This window comes from Meles meles, chromosome 19, assembly GCF_922984935.1.
Source record: "Meles meles chromosome 19, mMelMel3.1 paternal haplotype, whole genome shotgun sequence".
Taxonomy (NCBI): Eukaryota; Metazoa; Chordata; class Mammalia; order Carnivora; family Mustelidae; genus Meles; species Meles meles.
Genome location: NC_060084.1, coordinates 26899272 through 26919341, shown reverse-complemented (window position 1 = coordinate 26919341; position 20070 = coordinate 26899272). Strand labels below are relative to the sequence as shown.

General features: G+C 41.3%; 2 protein-coding genes across 6 annotated transcripts in view; one reads left to right on the top strand and one right to left on the bottom strand.

The window, feature by feature from the left end:
* The window catches only part of PSME3IP1 (proteasome activator subunit 3 interacting protein 1), a 36467-nt gene extending 27693 nt beyond the window's left edge, over positions 1 to 8774 (bottom strand). Inside the window, exons 1-2 of one of the 3 annotated variants that reach the window (XM_045989167.1) lie at positions 8547 to 8718; positions 7750 to 7952 (exon numbers count right to left, since the gene is read on the bottom strand). The gene's annotated coding sequence lies outside the window, so the exon portion shown is untranslated. The other 2 variants (XM_045989168.1, XM_045989166.1) reach the window with 2 other exon arrangements.
* A 238-nt stretch (positions 8775 to 9012) lies between these two features.
* RSPRY1 (ring finger and SPRY domain containing 1) overlaps positions 9013 to 20070 on the top strand; it is a 46780-nt gene continuing 35722 nt past the window's right edge. The window contains exon 1 of one of the 3 annotated variants that reach the window (XM_045989091.1): positions 9013 to 9147. The gene's annotated coding sequence lies outside the window, so the exon portion shown is untranslated. Of the gene's footprint in view, positions 9489 to 20070 lie in introns of all 3 variants that reach the window. The other 2 variants (XM_045989089.1, XM_045989090.1) reach the window with 2 other exon arrangements.

Sequence of the window (20070 nt, the reverse complement as noted above, 5' to 3'; positions counted from 1 at the left end):
AACATATGAATCTACCACACATACCCAGATTTTCATCCAACCCATCTTCTAAAACTTCGGAACAGGGACCAATGCACTCACTCCCAGGCAGCTGACTCCCTAAGTAAATCAGACCAGTAGAACATTTCATCCTTAAACCGAATAGAAATGTGTCTCCCTATAAATTCCACACATAGGTTCCATCCACTGGGACTACAGAAAAGGAGCCAAATCCTTTTCTCAAACCGAAAATGCTTTAACTGTTTGAAGACAAATCCCACGTTCCTCCTAATCTGCCACTTTTCTGAGCCAAACATCCCTAGTTCTCTTAATCTTATGAAATAGAGAAAAATAATAGTGTCTCAAAGCAGTGAACTTATCAGAATGCACAGGATTTAAACCTGGGAAATAAATATTAGGATATGACAATGCCCTGGCATTCCTATTAAATGCATCTCTTCATTTTCATTGTACATTTTAATAAATGAAAAAATACATATGTTAATACTGAAAAACGTGTTCTAGTAGGCCAAAATGAAGAAAACCTAGAATCTCATGTGCTTCCATCTATATAAGAATGCAGACTGACTTATTCTTATAACTCAAAATTAAGAAAATAAAATCATTAATTTTTACGGCCTGCTGAATTTTTGGAAAAGGAAGAACCTACCTTCACTTAACTTTAACAAAGATCCCTGAAACTCAAGGGACAAAGCCTTCAAGATACATGTGCAGAGGGTTTGAATTTGAAATATAAACTCTAGAGAAGTGACCATCTTCCCAACACTTATCAATTTTGGGAAAAGATAAACTTATGGGATTCCAAGAAATTCTTAGTCTCTTTCTCACCAATCTTCTTCTCCTACATGTTAGAATTCAACTTCTACCCAAAGAGTTGAGTCTGTGCTATTAACCATTTTTCACACCACAAGGACAAAACCAGGAATCAGAGATGGTTACCGAAAATGTGAACATAGAGGCATACTGAAAAGAGGAAACTGAAAGACAAGGGCTTTAGAATTTGACAGAGAAACTACTGCTCTCAAAGGGATGCCTTCCTGAAAACACAAAGTCAAAATTAATGAACACTTAGGAAAGTCTGCTCTTTACAACTAGTATTATAATCCTTATAGTCCCTTGATCTCAAAATAAAATAAGCTAGAAGGCCAACCTAATTATAATGAACTTCTGTGAGCTTAAAAGGGGCAAGACTAGGGGTGCCTGGGTGGCTCAGTGGGTTAAAGCCTCTGCCTTTGGCTCAGGTCATGATCCCAGGGTCCTGGGATGGAGCCCTGCACTGGGCTCTGCTCAGCAGGGAGCCCGCTTCCCCTTCTCTCTCTGCCTATTTGTGATCTCTCTCTCTGTGTCCAATAAATAAATGAAATCTTTTAAAAAATAAATAAATAAAAATAAAAGGGGCGACATTAGAATTCACACTGGTCAATCCTCTCTTTCTAGACTTTACACGTCTTCCATAGGTCCTCATTCCCTGGTGCTTCAACCATCATTCCCTCCTTGCCTTCCATGTCACCAGTGGCACTCCTGGCTATCTGGTATCTTTCTGTGTTAGGTCAGAGACAGGGACAGAAATGTTCATGAACAAGGGGCCACACTCCTGAGTATTCTGGCTAATGTTCAGGATATTCTTTCTCCAGAAATATTCAGGTTTTCTCAGGAGTCAAAAGGTCACTGTCAAATACACACAGCCAAGAAGCACACTTCACTCCACATACCTTTCCCTCCGACCTAATCCAGCCCCCCCAGTGTCGAACAAGTACGTTCTGGGATGGTCTCCTTACACAAAAGGCAGCACAGGTAATGATAAATACTATACTCTGAAATCCGGAGGCCCCGGTTCTGCCAATTACAAGCTGTATGCCCTGGCCAGTCACTTAGGTCCTCGGAGTCTTGGTTCCCTCATCCACAGGTTGCACTCCCCAGTGGGGATTAAAACAGTCCGGCACAACAGAGAGCTTTTGGGAGGATAAACAAGGTAATTCACGCAAAGCACTTAGCACAGTGTTTGAGACACGTTTTCAAAATGTTTTGAAAGGTTGGCCATTACTACAAAATACTAAAGCTAAGCCCTGGACTGGTTATGGAGTGAGAGAAATGCCGTCTGCACTCATGGAGTGGAGAGCAAACGGATCAGTGATATAAACACAGGGATTAGATACATAATACATAAGCAAAGGGATCACACCAAACAGAAATTAGGAAAAACTGGCATGTATATATAATTGGATAATTCTGTATTTTCCCTTTAGCATGGTTCTCTATTTTACTGTTTTATTAATAGTTCAATTTAAATAAACTGGACATTGTGCTGAATGCTGAACTCTGTGTCCAGCACTGTGCCAGATCCTATGCGGTGCATAGGAAATCAACTTCAAAAGAGTTAGTACTCTTGAACTAGTTACCACCAGATAACAGTACACATAATGAATTGCCAAAGTGAATGGTACAGGTACAGGGCAATGATGAAGGGTATAAATATGGATCAATCCCGTTTCCCAGGCTGAAAACCCAGACATGAACCTAGACTCCTCTTTACCTCAATTCACTACATCTCCCCCAGTCACCAAGTTCTGCTGTTTCTACCTCATAATGACCTCTTTTTAATCCTCCTCTAAGAGAAGAATTCTTTCTAATCTCTTCTTTTCAGGGCCTCATCCAGCAAGGGCTACTACAACAGCCTTCCATCAGCCTCCCTGTTTCTCCTTTCGCCCCTACTCAAGCAATCTGTTAACTCGCTCGCCACTCACCCATTGTGTTTTGTCATTTGTGACTGTTCCAGCGGCCCTTTGTATCTACAGTGCTTATTAGCACAGTGTCTGGCATATATTAGGCAGATAATAAATACTTATCGAATAAACCAACCATAAAGAGGATCTGAAGAACTCAAGCAGGGAATAATGATCTCACATGAGTATTCCGAGGTATCATCCAATGTAAGTTATAGAAAATGGTAGACGTTACATAAGCATTTGCTCAAGCTTCTACATCCCATAGGGAATTCTATTCAAACATGACAAAATTTTATAGCTGGAAAGACATGACCAAAAATTAAATCGCTTTCCTGTATAATACAAGAATAAATCACTACTTTCCTTTAATTTCTACTAACAAATGCTCTGTTATACTGACAAATATTTCCCACACAAAGTATTTTTCTTTGAGGAGTTCAATTTTCATTGGTTGTTTATTCTGCAAGAGGGAGGTGATGACTACCTGTAGCTCATTTACCTACTTCTGGAAGGAGGCAAAAACTGGAAATGAAATTGTTTATTTCTAATTCCAACTGCCTAGCTAAATTTTCACAAGTCTCTTATTTTTCCCCTTCATTTACAGAACAATTAAAAACACAAAGCCCAGGGGTCCAGGATAAAGATTCATGTAGGAACAAAGAGGATTTACATTGGGAATATTCATTTTGTTCAGTGTGTTTAATTGTAAAATGAATACATGTTGTCAGGGTGCCTGGGTGGCTTAGTCAGTTAAGCATCTGCACTTGGCTCAAGTCATGATCTCAGGGTCCTGGGATCGAGTCCCACATTGGGCTCCCTGCTCACTGGGGAGCCTGCTTCTCCCTCTCCCTCTCTTGCTCCCCCTGTTTGTGCTCTCTGTCAAATAAATAAATATTTAAAAAAAAAAAAAAGAATATATGCTGTCAACTTTCCTCTACTCATATAGCTTTTATATTTCCAAGGTAATTCAAGTCTAATTATCAGATTAAACATTACATTATTTTAAAAAAGGATTATCTAACTTCTCCAAATAGAGAACTCATGGAAAACCAAGACCATACCAAAATCACTTTGTCCAAACTTAAAAGTTTCAAACCGACACAAATAAAGAACATAGCTTTCAAATTTGCTTGACAGCCAAAAAAAACAAAGTTCTTATATTTCAAGCCAAAGTAACTGTTAAACACTGCAGTCTTGTGTTTGTACTGGAGACCGTGGTATTTAATTTCCAGATTGGGGGAACAAAACGGGCTCAGTGTCTTACACAGCATGCTATACAAGATAGAAAACTTACATTGCTACCCCCAAAGTAACTATTATTGCTGACTTGAAAATTTATTCCATTTACCTAGTGCCATGATACAAGTTAATGAGATCTGGCTTCCTATGGAACTGAATTCTGTGATGGCAGACTACTTAAGTGTTTACATCACTGGCCACTACTCCTCCCAATTCTAACATTAGATAGATAGACAGTAGTATAAAAATACACCAGAGGGAATAGGATTTCTGTGTTATGGTATTGTAAGGCTTCTCTCTGGGCAGCAAAACAATAGGCCAATCTACTTTCCTTTTATCAGTAAATACACTTAAGTATTGCCCTTCCAACATTTTTACCCTGATGTTTAAGTCACATGGGACTTCAAAATGCAGGACAGCAATTAAGAGGAATTTGCCATCTGGAAACTCAACTCTATTCCAAATAGATAGCTTTCTGGCCAGAAGTCACTTCTACCAGGCCAAAGTAATTCAGATGAAGAGGGTTTTCCCTATACATTTTAAAACTCAGAGCATGACAACTACTAACAGGGAACACTACTAGCATTTATTACTTGACAAAGGAATCTTCAATCTAACACTAAGGCTTATTTAACATACTCCAGCAGCAAAGGAGACTAAAAGAATCTAAACATCCATGTACAGCATATGTGATTTCATTCATATTTAAAAATGTTTATTATAAAGAGCAATCTGTAGTAATCTTCTGGTTGTCCAGGCATCTAGAAAAATACACGCAATAAAAAAAATTTTTTTTAAATACATTTATATGTACAATGAGCTTTCTATAGCACCAGAACAGTCTCATCATACGTGCAATTACCCTGAATTTATCTATATGCACTGGAAGAAAAACAGAACATAAAATACTAATCCCCTTAGCTGATCCTCAGTTTCCCAGTCCATGTAACCCTCTTAGTTAGTGTATAAGCACTTCCTTCATTATGTACGACTCTTTTAGGTTTTTTCTTTGTTTTTTTACACACTATGACTCCTAAATGCAAACCAGCTACTTCACCTGAGACTTAAAGGAGGAAAAACAGGTGTTTCAAAGCTGGCAGAAAAACCTGGCCATGCTGGAATTTTGCTGTGCGGGTATACCTACATCCAATATAATGCCTCCCAAAAAGATTTTCGAAAGTTGCTCTGATTATACCCTATTTTACCGGCTGGGCTGGCTTTGGAACATAACCCACACTAAATTACTACCCCCACACCTCCAGCTGCCACTAGGTTTTGTCTAACTCCTAAGACCAAATATAAGGGGGAAAAAGGGCTTTGCATTACAAAAGCCATACAATGCCAACTAACTCATTGAGTTGTATTGTTGAGGTAAATCTTGACAGGGGACCTATCATGTACAAGAAGCACAGAGTGCAAGGTACTCAGCTGGTACTCTACTTTTTAGCAAGTGAGGAACTTACATTCAGAAAGAGATAAGGTCGGCACGTAAGCAATTTTGGGAAAAGAAGAATGAGGTTAAATGCTGTAAGAGAATAAACAGAAGCTAAGCACTGAGGAGTTCACAAAAGGAAGACTAAAAAAAGCACCAGGGAAGCCTAACGTTGACAGTGGCTGGGACACTGCATAGGGAACAGTGGTGAAAATTTTAGGTATATAGAGAAAAATGATCTTTAACTCAAGATTCCCTGAAATCACAAATTTCAGATTCCAAAATCAAAATGAAAGGGGGTGGGGCTCGTGGGTAGCTCAGTTGGTTAAGCGTGGGACTCTTGATTTAGACTCAGGTGGTGATCTCAGGGTTCTGGGATCTAGCCCTGCAGGCTCTTCGCTGGGCTTGGGGCCTACTTAATATTCCTTCTCTCTCCCTCTGCCAAAAAAAAAAAAGAAAAAAAAAAAGAAGAAGAAATTTTTAAAAGGGGGGGGGCTTTCATTTCCAGAAACAGTGGGCTAGGTAGTTGAGACCAATCCTCTAGCTGATTGATAAAAACAAACAAAATCTGGAAGAAATTTTTAAATAATTCTTAAACACAGAAATTAACAAGATAGTAAAAAATTTGGCCAAAACCCAAGAAAAGGTGATACCAGAAATTAAACCCAATATTCAAACTGGCTTTCATACTGAGGGTTTCTCTGACCTTGACTTTGAAAACTGCTGTTTTGAGGGCCTTATGAAGAAACAGAAACAAAAGTCAAAGCCAGGAGTTCACAAAAGGAGCAGAGTCTGCACCCTTCTCCTTCTCCATCTGAACCCAACACCCCAAAGAACTAAACCGTCAAAGTAAAGGTGAAGTGGGAAGAAAAACAGCAGGAATAATGAGCAAAAGAAATAAATCCAAAGGGAATTCACACAGTGGAACTGGCTCACATAGATTATAAAACAACGCTTACTGGGGCGCCTGGGTGGCTCAGTGGGTTAAGCCGCTGCCTTTGGCCCAGGTCATGATCTCAGGGTCTTGGGATCGAGTCCCAGATCGGGCTCTCTACTCAGCAGGGAGCCTGCTTCCCGCTCTCTCTATGCCTACCTCTCTGCCTACTTGTGATCTCTGTCAAAAAAAACAAAAACAAACAAACAAAAACAACGCTTACTGTGTTTAAAGAAAAACCAGGCCTCAAAATTAACAGCAGAGAATAAGAAACTGTAAAACAGTGGCATGGCACATTTGAAAAAGGATCAAATAGAACCTCAGAAACCAAAAAACGCACTAACTGAATTTAAGATTTCAGTGTAATAACATATTAGAAATAAACTGAGATTTAATGAAGAAGAAGTTATCCAGGATGTAGTATAGAAAAATAAAAAGGGAGTAAGAAACACAGACATTAGGGGCACCTGGGTGGCTCAGGTCATGATCCCAGGGTCCTGGGATGGAGCCCCACATCGGGCTCTCTGCTCAGCAGGGAGCCAGCTTCCCACCCCACCCCACCCCCCGCCTGCCTCTCTGCCTACTTGTGATCTGTCTGTCAAATAAATAAAATCTTAAAAGAAAAAGAAAAAAAGAAAGAAACACAGACATTAGAGTGAAAGGCTCTGTGTTAAATCAGTAAAGGCGATATATAATGGGGCATAAGCAATATATGAATATAAACTCGCCGAGAATTTTACAGAAATAATGAAAGACACTAATCCACTCATTCAAGGTCTGCTAAACACCAAATCCAGCAAAAACACATCCTCAGTTGCATCATGAAAATGCAGAAAACCAAAAACAAAAAACAATCTTTAAAACACATTCTACAATAATGAGTGAAACTGACCATATTTAAGAACTGAAGATGAACCATTTTCATAAGGTGATCAATAGTGAGCAGAGTAAAGTTGTTTAATTCCGCTGCCCCAGAGGCATAATTACAGTATGATGGAGCCTATGGCGGAACCACACACTACAATTACTTCGCTTACCAGCTATGTGGTTTTCAATATCTGAGGCAATAGCTTAACTCTAACCAAACATCAAGATTCTTAGAAGGAGAAAGGGAAGACTGCTAAGGCGAATAGTCTTGACACCGCTTCTCCTGGTTGTAAGGGATTAAGGCAACACTTCAGCTGAGAAAAATAATTGGCTGGCCCTTGCTTGCAGACCCCTAAAAATTGTCAACAACTCCTCTTGTGCTGTATTTGAAAGACTGTAAAAGCTGTCTTTATTTCCGTTCAATTCCTTGTATCAAAAAGGAGTATAAACACTGATTCAAGGATTTCAGAAGCAGTGCCCTCCAAACCATTTTATGGGGTCCCTGTTAGCATATCAACAAGCCAAACAGCTGAAGAATGAACAAACCTTACCTCACAGCTGGTACTCAAGAGGTCATTGGGAATTCTGACCACCAGGCCCGCACTTGGCTTCCCTTGTCCCAACTCCAGACCTACTCAGTCAGACTAGCTGGGGGTAGGGTCGGAGAATCTGCATTTAAAAGGGCCGCAGGAAATCTTGTTTTCTACTAGATTAAGAACCACTGCTCTGAACGAGTAGGTCTCCACACTTACACCTGTGTGCACAGATAGTCACGTGGGCAAACAACTCTCAAACAAGATCCTTCAACCCTCGGTCTTAGTTTCCTAAGTTTTCTTTTGCAAAACGAGTACGCTGGCTTGTTTATCTATTAGAAGAAAATGCACTGAGCACAGCAAATGGCACACCGTACATACTAAGTGTGTTTCCCATCCTACACTTCCGTTCTGTGATTCAAAGATTTCCAGCCAGTCACTCCCACATCGCCTGAGTCGCCTGGAGCCCTCCCAAGACCCCTGCGAGAGAGCCCGCTCCTCCCTTGGAGCCTGGGTGTTCCCAGCTAGCAGAAACGGTGGAGGAGAGCCGACAAGAGGCCGGAAGTCCCAAGACCGCTAGAAAGGGTCGGGATGCTTCCCCACACGACTGGGGAGGCCCTCCTGCGGGTTCCCTCGGCTCCACTTAGGCGGACCCCAGCAAGCCTCTGACCCCCGTGACTCAGAGCACTAGGCGAGTGCGCAGACTGAGAACCGGCTTCACCCTAAACCTCACATTAAACGCAGCCCCCCATCTCCTCAGCGAAGAAGCTGGAGCCCAGGTCTCTCTGCCAAGCTAGGGCCCAGGCCGCACTCACCTACCAGCGTGCGGGAGGCGAGACCCCCTCACCTCGGCGGTGCCCACCCCTAAGCCACCGCTAAGACCGCTCGCTCTTTAGGACAAGAAAAAGAGAGAGAGAAAGAAAAAAAGAAAAGAAAGAAAATAGCCTTTGCTTTTGTATTCCTTTTGACCCTTCAGGGCTTCCTCTTCCTCACCGCCACAACAAAGTTCCACCCCGCTTCCGGCGGCGTAACCCAATCCGCACCCCTCTTCCTCCCCAGGAGACAGATGGAAATCCGGTGTCCCGAAAGCTAGCCCGAGAGACTTGATTGGGCCATTCGCACCTCAGCAAGGTGACTGGCCAGCTCGCGCTTGAGGGGCGGGTCGCCCCGTATGATCACGTGGTACCTTCCCTGAAAGATGACTGGCTGTCAGCGAGAGGGCTTGCCACCGAGGAAGGGGCGTTTCCTAGGGGACTGAGGGAGGGCAGGGGCGGTGCGAAGCGGGGGTGGGCCCCAGCGCGTAATGGCAGCGCCGTGGCCTCGCGTCCATCTTTACCGCTCTCTCGGACCTGTCACAAAGGAGTCGCGCGCCGCCGCCGCCGCCCCCTCCATCGGGTGGGCCCTGGAGCTGGAGAAGTCAGTGCCGTAGCCCGGCCGCGCTGCTCTTGGGAAACCACTGGGGACGCGGAGCCGGGGGTAGTCGGAGGGCTGGAGACATCCGTGAGGGAGGGGAACAGACGCCCGGGTTTGCGGCGGGGAGACCCGACTGGTGCCAAAGGAGACTCCAGGAAGGGGCTGGGGAGGGAGCGGCGTTGGGCAGAGCCTAGGAAACAGCCCGGAGGTTCTCCGCTGAGGCCCGTTGCTGAAGGCGCTTGAAGAGGTACCTGGAAGAGGGTGTTCCCCCTTTAGGGGGTGCGCGATCGGCGGAGGTTTTGGGGGGTCGCCCTTTCGAGGAGGCCGCGGCTAAAGGGGCCCAGGTGAGAGGCAGGTAGCTCTTGAGAGGCTCCTGATATTTAGGGGTCCTCCTCGGGAGTATCCTGGACGGAAGGGGTAATCGGAGGAGGCGTTGTGAGGGTTTTCTTTTGTGGAGTTTAAGGTTTAGGTGGCTGGGGTGGGAGTCGGACCTCCCCTGGGAGACAGAAATGCCTTGGGGTCGAGAGACCCCTTAGAGAAAGAGACTAGGAGTTGGGAGCCAGAGCTAGCGGATTCTTTTACTCCGGAGGCCCGATGTGAAAAATGAGTAAGGGCCCTAGGGAGAGGTTGTTGCTGAGCGGTTCTGGAAAGCAGAGACCACCATGTGTAGGAAAGCCCGGGTGGGGAATAGTGAGAGGGAAGCGGTTACGGCAAGGGTCTTTCTCTCTGGAGACCGACCTGTGTCTTAAACACAGGATTTAGCTGTTTCTGGGTGTAGGGCAGGTGGGTGGGTGGGTGGGTGGGGGAGTCTATCCCAGCATCACTCCTTGCGTGACTCTAGATGAGGCTTTTGTTCCTACCTGGTGCCTCGGTTTCCCTGTCTCTGGGGAGGGAGAGCGGGGCAGAGATGGTACACTGAGACTGTCCAGTTCTATCCTATAGAGCTGTCTGAATGAGGCTGCTCCCTCTGGAGTGTTGTACTTTGAACTTGAAAAGGTTGAAGTATCTGTGACTGAATAAAGTCCCGCAGTTGTCCAGGCCCCTCACCTACCACGTACACGTTCATAGACGAGTAACTTAATCTCTTGGGTCTCTTTTGTAAAATAATAGCTCAGTGTGTGAAGATACTTTCCAGACTACAAGCTGTGCGAAAGTAAAGTACTGTGATTCTACCACCAGAAGGATTGAGGAATAAAAGTGGAAGAAAGCACTGTCTAAAATGTAAAGCAGTATGTAGATGCAAGGGATTAGCATTAATACAATTGTTGACCACCTAGGGTGCTGGGAGCCATATTGTACTGAAAACCTCAAGGTTCCAGGCTTTCTAGGTCATATTATGGTTTAAACCCGTGGTTTCAGCCCCTGCTTAGATGGGAGTGGAGGGATTTCCGGTTTTTGCTCCCAGAGTTTTAATTTACTTTGAACTTCCGATGGTGCTGGCAGGAGGTAGCACTATAATATAATCTTTTCCTCCAGAAAGTTTTTCTCTGACGGCTGAAATTTGATCTCAATATTATAAACTACTTCCCCTTTTTCCATGTATGTGAGAGAGAGAGAGAGAGAGAGTGTGTGTGTGTGTGTATGTGTGTGTGTGTGTGTGTGTGTGTAGCCTTTGGGTGTCTACATGTAGTGAGTATTATGACCTTTGGCTGTTACATGTATGGAATATCATGCCTCCTCTCAGTTGTGATTTTGTAGATGAGACCTTTTTTGAATATTATGCCTTTCTGTGCTCTGTGCTGGCTTCAAACTATGGGTTATGAGCACGTTAGATAATTGCTTTTAAAATTCTCTTACATGGCGGTTCGCTATTTCTCACCATATATAGAATTTGCATTTCCTGGAATGACATCTTTCTTTGTAGCTCCCCCTATGAGGTTATAAGATAATTGTGTCCAAGTATGACATTTTCCTAATGTTTGGTTAGTGGCATTTGTTAGAGCTGGTTTTCCAAATGTTGGGTAATTGGTGATTTTTGAAGTTTGGTTTCTTTTCTTTTCTTTTTTTTAACAAAAAGCTGGCTTGCATTTCCTGTTTTTCTAATTTTATATTCCATGGGTCTTAAAAAAACAAAAGTGCACTGTGGTGATTTTATGAGCTTTCCGATTTCTCAGGATATATGCGTAATGCCTGTGTCCTGCTTTTACTGTTTTTTAAAACCCTTCATTATTTCTGTACTCCATGATTATTTTTAAGTTATTGATTAGGAAGTGTTCTAGCATACTCTCTGTGGACTTTTTTCTGATTTGTCAACAAGATGACTTTTCCCTCAGTAAGCTGGCCAAAAATCAAGGAGAAATAAGAGCTTAGCATTGTGTGTAAAACTGTTATTCAGTAGTGAATCTGGAAAAGCAACAGCTCTGAAGTGTGTTTTGGCAAGAGAATAACAAATTGTTGTGTGTTCCTGAAGTGCATTTCCATCAGTCTGTTTCTAGTCATGAGCTTAAGTCAGCCTATCAAGAATTAGAAAAATAGGGGCGCCTGGGTGGCTCAGTGGGTTAGAGCCTCTGTCCACATCAGGCTCCCTGCTCAGCGGGGAGCCTGCTCCTCGCCTCCCCGCCCCCCCCCCCCCGCCTGTCTCTCTACCTACTTGTGATCTCTCTCTCTGTCAAAAAAATAAATAAAATCTTAAAAAAAAAAAGAAAAATAGGGGCGCCTGGGTGGCTCAGTTGTTAAGCATCTGCCTTCAGCTCAGGTCAAGATCCCAGGGTCCTGGGATGGAGACCCACATCGGGCTCCCTGCTCAGCGGGAAGCCTGCTTCTCCCTCTCCCACTCCCCTACTTGTATTCATTCATTCATATTCTCTCTCTCTCTCTCTGCCAAATATGTAAATAAAATCTTTTTTAAAAAAAGAATTAGAAAAATAATGGGAAGTAATTTTTTTAATGAAGTGCGAAGTCACTTTGCATCCTTTAAAATACAACTCACCTTGATACTCTAATATCTATACTTTGAGAAATTATTAGGAATTCTTATGGATGGTAATGACTATTACTACTTTAAATAGGAAGTTTTCTGCTTTGTTGTGGTCAGAGCCTTGTAAGTAGATGTGAGAGTCACAGGGCTGAAAAAGTAAATGGCAAATCATTAGGCACCACAGATGGGAACCACAATGGAAACAGCAATCTATTTCAAAGAGTTATTTGAGGGTAGTAAACTATCAGTTGAGCTTCTCTTCAAATATTTGGCATTTTTGCATTTACCATTGAGTTTGGATAGCTTTTTCCTTGTGTACAATTTAGAAAACTGAAAAACAAGAGAAGTCAGGAAGTAGTGCTAAAACTTGGGCCCCAATTATTAGAAGAAGACTTGTACAATTTTAGGAGTGTGAAAGAATGAATATTTTCCCTTTGGTTTATCTGTTCAATAAGTCACCTTTTCAAAAGCTTTTGAGGGGTGCCTGGGTGGCTCAGTGGGTTAAGCCTCTGCCTTTGGCTCAGGTCATGATCTCAGGGTCCTAGGATCAAGGCCTGCATTGGGCTCTCTGATCAATGGGGAGCCTGCTTACCCCTCTCTCTCTGCCTGCCTCTCTGCCTCCTTGTGACTCTCTCTCTCTCTGTCAAGTAAATAAATAGAATCTTAAAAAAAAAAAAAAGCTTTTGAAATAAGATTAGGAAAAAAGTTACATATTGTGAAATTTTTCTTTGTCCATTTCAAAAGTTTTGAATGTTTGCTGGTTAAATATGTAAAAGCATATTTAACTGTAGATAACTGTATATAGCTCTGTGATATATATAAGACTGAAGGAAGCAAACATTTTATAAATGTGGTTGGCTGTTAAAGAATATTCTCCTTTCTCCCTTCCTGAGCTTTTGAAAATGGAGAATGCATTTGAAAAAGCAAAGAATGGATGCACTCCTTAAGTTTGTTAATGAATGAACCTTGCATGTAACTTTCTTGTTGCTTGAAATGATAGTTTCCAGGCATAATTTCATGGGTCTTACATCAAATAGAAGGTTTGAAACACCTTACTTGGCATGTTTAGTATTACCTCAGTTTAATGTTTCAATGTTAGTTTTTTCTTACCCCTTCCATCTCCTGGAGAGTTAAGTTTCCTCTCCAGGGCTCCCTCATGCAGTCACTCTCCAAGTATGGCTTCCACTCCACCCTTCTTTGTGAGAAGTACAGCTCCTTTCTTCAGTTCTTATTGCTTCATAGTTATTCATACTTACATATGCCTAAGGGCTACTTATTAATAACCTAGCAAGTGAATTATTAAGAATTACTAAAACATGGTATTCATAAACGAAAACTAGTAGAACATTAGAGCTTACTGTTGTCTCCCAGAGTCTGTCCTGGGAAACTTAGCACCAGAGCAGAGCTGCTTACATGTCCTGTGCAGAATGAGGGTTCCTGCCATATTCAGGAAGGGTGCTTATTTGGGATCATCCTCAGTATTGTCTCAAATGAATCTTGGTTTTCCATTGTGCTTCCTTCCCCCCACCCCCTTGAAAGTACTATGAGCTTCATCTTTATCAATTTACGGGCTTTTGGTTAACCTTTTACTGTGTGGTTGGGAATATTCACACTAACAATGTTTTGACTTGTAATTTAATGTGTACCTGAATGTGTAGCAACACAAGTATAAATCTTCCATCCCCCTTTTGCTAATGCTGGTATATAGAGTCACCTAAAAACTTGCTTATAAGAGATTCTTGAAAGTCACTAAGTTCCTTTTCCACAGGAAAAAATGGTGGAGGGAGAGGCCTCCACCTCATGGACCTGACTCTATCCATAGGCTTCCACGGCATGTACTGTAGTATGGATCAGGCTCTCAGCGTTGCTATGTTGCTGTCCTTTGTCCCTTTGCCGAGCACGGGGGACCTCTTTTCATCTTTGCATGGTGCCTGCATATAAGCATTGGATTTATATTTATTGTATGACGTCTGAGTTTTTCAAAGTGATAACTCCTTCGGAAACCCTCGGTTTTTACAGATTTTAGAATAAATTCACTTAAAATACTTATTGACTACTGTTAGTTTCTACTAAGTATCCAGTTGAGTGTGCAACTGAGTGACTTCAGATACTGCTTTAAGTAGATCTCTTTAAGGAAAGTGTTGCTATCCATGCTGTCCTCACATTTTGTTTTAACGGCAAAGAGTTCTCTGTAATAGTAAAGTTCTTTACCCTCTGATTTGTGTATCATGAATGTGTTTGAATCAACAGATCTTTATGATTTCCTATTATCTGGCCTCCTGTGGGGGGAGGAGGATGTCAAATAGAATGGAGTACTGCATTTGTTTTTCTCGTACTGCAGCCATCACTGGGACTTACCTCAGTTGTTCCGTAATATTTCCTTTCTGGGTTCAAGGCATAGTTTTCAGTCTTTGAGATCAGGCAAGTATCATTTACTTTTCCTTTTTTGCTTTTATTTGCTTCTGCGAGTTCCTTACTTTATCCCAGCCCTAAATTTTATTTCTTGTTACATTTTTCGAATGCTAAAAGGATTTGTCTTTTCTCCTTTGTACTGTTTCAGGTCAGGGCTGTATTCTGTAATTTGTTGAAAAAAATCTCACTTGACCACAGATACTACTGCTACCGAGTTAAAAACCTCTTAACATTTTAGGAGAAGCTTTTTCAAGATAATCCTTCTGTACCAGATCAGCCATAAAAATTAACTACTTCCCCCCTTCAAAGATGAACTTTATTTTCTTTTAAGATTTATTTATTTGAGAGAGAGCAAGAGGCAGTGCAAGTTGTGGAGGTAGGCAGAGGGAGAAGCAGGCTTCCTGCTGAGCAGGGAGCCAGATCCCAGGACTCTGGGATCAGGATCTAAGCTGAAGGCAGATGTGTAATCCACCGACCGAGCCACCCAGGCACCCCAAAAGACATACTTTCTTCCTTTTTTTTTTTTTTTTAATATTTTATTTATTTATTTGACAGAGAGAGATTACAAGTAGGCAGAGAGGCAGGCAGAGAGAGAGAGGGGGGAAGCAGGCTCCCTGCCGAGCAGGGAGCCCGATTCGGGGCTCCATCCCAGGACCCTGAGATCATGACCTGAGCCGAAAGCAGAGGCTTAACCCACTGAGCCACCCAGGCGCCCCAAGACATACTTTCTTAAACTAACCTCTGTGTATAGCAGAAGGATCAGAATCACCCAGTCCTTCTCAGACAATGTGAAAGTTAGTTAAAATCCCAGGAATAACAGGACCCTGTCTGTCTTAAACCTCAAGTGGCAGTGCCACTGCAGACAGTTTTTGCACACCTAGGTGACATGTAAAAATATCTTATTACCAGAATTGCTTTTCTTTTTGGAGGAAAAGTGAAGTTACAACCAAATATTTCACAATCTTCCCCTCTGGCACCCCCTCCCTCCCCCCAGCCAGAGCAGATCAGATGCCTTAGAGTCTAGAGACAAAAACACCCTTGTTAAAATGTCTTCAGGTAGTTTCTGTTTCAACTTGCAAGTATACTCTTGACATATAAGACACTTTTCTTATCCACTTATTGTACTACCAAATAATCTTGATCTCCTAGGTTTTCCCCATTTATTTTTATTTTTATTTTTTTTAAATATTTTATTTATTTATTTGACACAGAGAGAAAAATCACAAGTAGGCAGAGAGGCAGGCAGAGAGGGGGAAAGCAGGCTCCTGCTGAGCAGAGAGCCCAATGCAGGGCTCGATCCCAGGACCCTGAGATCATGACCTGAGCCAAAGGCAGAGAGGCTTAACCCACTGAGCCACCCAAGTGCCCCTGTTTTTATTTTATTTTTTTTAAGATTTTATTTATTTATTTGACAGACAGAGAGTGCACAAGCAGGAGGAGCAGTAGAGGGAGGCAGAAGCAAGATCCCCGAAGACCAGGGGGGAGCCTGATGTGGGACTCAATCCCAGGACCTTGGGATTATGACCTGAGCTAAAGGCAGTTGCTTAACCAACTGAGCCACCCAGGCGCCCGGTTTTCCCCATTTAAACACAATCTTCAGTCAAAAAAAGTTATGGTCTTTGGGATGTCCTGTAGAATATTTTAAAAGCAAATATATTTATGGGTAGATTTACCTTGATAGGGTTTGAATTACATAGGTGTATGCTTTGGGCAAAATTTGGCACATATATGCTTAAGACTTGTATATTTCATTATATGTAAATTTTAACTTCTAAAAACATATTGAAAGTCCAGTTGGTGATATGCATGCTGAATGATTTAGGGGGTAGTATACTGATGCCTATAATTTGTTTCGAAATGCATCAAAACCAATTAGCTGGACTGATGGCAGATAGAGATGAGTAGGTATGTAATAAAGCAACTGTAATAAAATATTATTGTTAGAATGTAGGTGGTGGGTATATAGGTGTCCACTGTAAAATTCAGCTTTTCTCTATGTTGGAAATTGTTCATAATAAAATGTTGAGGGGGCACTAAATATGACATTGGAAGCTATCATTTGTAATACATTCACTGCCTTAGGAAATCCAAAACATTTTCTAATGAAAGGAAACCATTAAAATTTCCAGTATATTACATGTTGTTACTGTTTATCCTGCAGGATTTAGTCTTTGGGAATTGGGGAGTGGACTGGAAAAAATTATGGCATCCTGTAACACTGTTTTGGAATGATGAGGCAAAGATGACAGCAATAGTAATTTCATGCCCAAAGTTTGGTTTTTCTTCCTATGGCCGTTCATTTAACCAGCTTCTCCTTTCTTGGCAGCATAATCCTGAAGTCTTATTTTCAGAGAAAAGAAAGTTTTCTTAGTGCCACTGAGCTGTATTATGATTGAATGCAAGCAAATATTTAAAGAGGTGAATCACTGGTTCCTGGACCATTGTGAGACAGGGTTAGACCAGTTGGCCAGATGTCTCTGTGGTGAGCTATTTACGATGGTAGAGGTCTATGTGTTGACTACCAGACCTCACCACTTCAACACTAAACTTACTGAGCAGCTCACTTTGATTTTTTTTTTCCTTTCAAAGCAGCTTTAAAGTAGATAAAATGTAAAAACTGAACGAATCGTAAGTGATATAGAAGTGGAAAAAATAGTCTTCACTTTCTTTTGTAAAAGGAAATGCTTGATTATAATTACGCTCTTGCAGCAAAATGGCTATGAACAGTATAATGATTTACAAAGCATTATCATTTAGATGAGGAAAAGTGTCTAAGCTGTGGCTTCCAGTGGTATCATTATAATCAGTTGATGATTGCTACAGCCACAGATCTAATCGTCATGTCTATTTAAATTATGTGACTAGCTTTTTTTTTTCCTCAAAATTGAGACTCGACCAGTCTAATGCTAAGTAGTCTTAAAGTTATGGGGAAGTATACAGGTATTTGAGATGTTTTGCCTTTACATAAGCTCTGTTCTTACTCATTTTCCATTCCACCTGTCGGCAGTTGAATGACATTACCCATAAGCAGGGTACCCATAAGCAAGTTACGATGCTTCATAGAGTGGATCTGGTGGGAAACATAGGGAACTGTCTTATTCACCATGTTGATACATACTGTATGTAATCATTAATGGATGTAACTGTATTCTTTTTTTTTTTAATATTTTATTTATTTGACAGAGAGAAATCACAACTAGGCAGAGAGGCAGGCAGAGAGAGAGGAGGAAACAGGCTCCCTGCGGAGCAGAGAGCCCGATGCGGGGCTCGATCCCAGGACCCTGGGATCATGACCTGAGCCGAAAGCAGAGGCTTTAACCCACTGAGCCACCCAGGCGCCCCGGATGTAACTGTATTCTGATGGTTTCTTTGGCTGCTCTCTCCAAAAGGCTGTGTGCAAAGATAGTCTTAGTTCATTTTTCTGGAAAGAGAGATTAACTTTTTTGACCCCAGATGAATCACTCTGTAGTGTTTCAGTTTGTCCCTTCATTCTATCTGTATGTCCTGCCTGTTGTGACAGGTTCTGTGTTAGATACCATAACACAGTGATTTCCGGACCTAGCCACTGTCAGAATCAACTGGAGAATTTTAAGAGAACACTTGTTTGGGCCACATCCTAGAAATTTTGATTCTGATGATTTGGAGTGGACCCAGGAATTTGCATTTTAAGAAGTACCTAAGCAATTCTAATGCCCATCGCCTTTGGGATGATTAAGCTACAATCCCTCCCAAGTTTCTTTGTCTAAAAGTATAGATAAGTAAAAATTATTTTAGTACAGAGTAGATGAGAACTATAAAAGATAATTTCTTTAATTATCTTAGTGTTCTTAAATCAGGTCTTATTTTGGAATCCCTACATCCCAGATTATTTAGTTACTCATTTTATAATGACATCTTGCATTTTTGGATCCAGTGCATTAGGCTCTGTGCCACATGTATGACATGCTCTATTACATTTAATCCTCACTATAGTACTGTGTAAGAACTATTATTATCTCCGTGTTTTAAAGTGTGTTAATAGCCAGGGTAACTAGACTACATAGCTGTATTACAGGGCTGGGACCTGAGCCCAGTCTATCCTATTGCAAAGACCATGCCCTGTGCTGGAGCTGGCCTCTGGCGTCCTATAGAAGATTTGTAGGCTCATACTGTCTTCAAACAATGGCCCTTGGGAAGAGGACCACATAATGCTTTTTGGAATGAGATAAAACAAAGCTGTGTAAAGTATAATTGTTTAGTTTCATTACCCAGTCTTTTGCCTAAAGTATTCACAGTTTGTTCCCTGAGAAAAATACCACAAGTGACAAAGATTTCCAGATGAAAAGCTATACATTCTTTAGCGCTGAATAAATCTAAAGGATCATATGCTTTGTTCACTAATGTCCCTAGCCTTTAGCTGTAATCCTTAAAATTCTCTGTATGTGGGGCGCCTGGGTGGCTCAGTCAATTAAATGTCTACCTTTGGCTCAGGTCATGATCCCAGGGTTCTGGGATGGAGCCCCACATGGGGCTCTCTGCTCAAGTGGGAAGACTGCTTCTCTCTCTGCCTTTGCCTGCTTCTCTGTCTGCTTGTGCTCTCTATTTCTCTCTCTCTCTCTCTCTCTCTGTTAAAAAATAAATAAATAAATAAATAAATAAATAAAATCTAAAAACAAAAACAAAAAAAAACCCTAACAATTCAATGCTAAAGAATCCTGATTTATATATAAATTATCAGAATAATTTAAAAAAATTTTTAAATATTTTCTGTATGTTCATTTCAGATTTTTTAAAGATGCCAGCTCTTATATTTTTCTTATGTTTCATAGACTTTCCTTTGAAGTGCCTCACAGCTCTTCCCACCTAATTAACCTCTTCCTTACACCTGGTCTTTACAGTTAGTCCTTAAAAGAGAAAGTCTTTGGTTTTAAAATATTTGAAAACTTTTTTTTTTTTTTTTTTTACTTCATTTCCTCCTATGGCAAATTTTGTAGTTGGCATCATCTTCTGGGTCATTTAGGGAAAATGACTCTTGGAAGAAACTGACCTGAACTACACTTGAATTCAGTATGAAAATAGGAAAAAAAAACAACAAAAAAACAAAACAAAACACTGAATTCTTGTCATCTTCCTCCAAATTTAGTCAGATTTTAAAAAATAGCTGTATTGATATCTTCGATTTACTTTGTAACTGTACTAAAAGGAAATCTGCATAGATTATTCTTTATCCAGTTTAGCAAAAAAATTTTGGATAAAATGATGTTTAAGACTGAGATTCAACAAACTTTTTCAACCCATTGCTTTTCTCACAAGCATTCCCCAAATTTCTTGTTAATCTAAATAGCTTCACAAACATTGGTATTAAGCTGTAAGGGTCCTCTGTTTTCTTCCAACACTTTGTTTTCTGGGACTTAATCTCACCTTGACATTCTCAAATCATTACCATTTTTTTCTAATACCTGGTTGGTCTCCCTTCCTTAGGTATACATACTTTCCCCCATTTAATGTGTCCGGCTGGACTGACACTGCTATTTCCTTGTCATGCCTGTCTCAACTTCCATACTGAGCATGTGGAAAGGCTCAGAAGCTTTAGAGAAGCCATTAAAATTTCCTCTGCT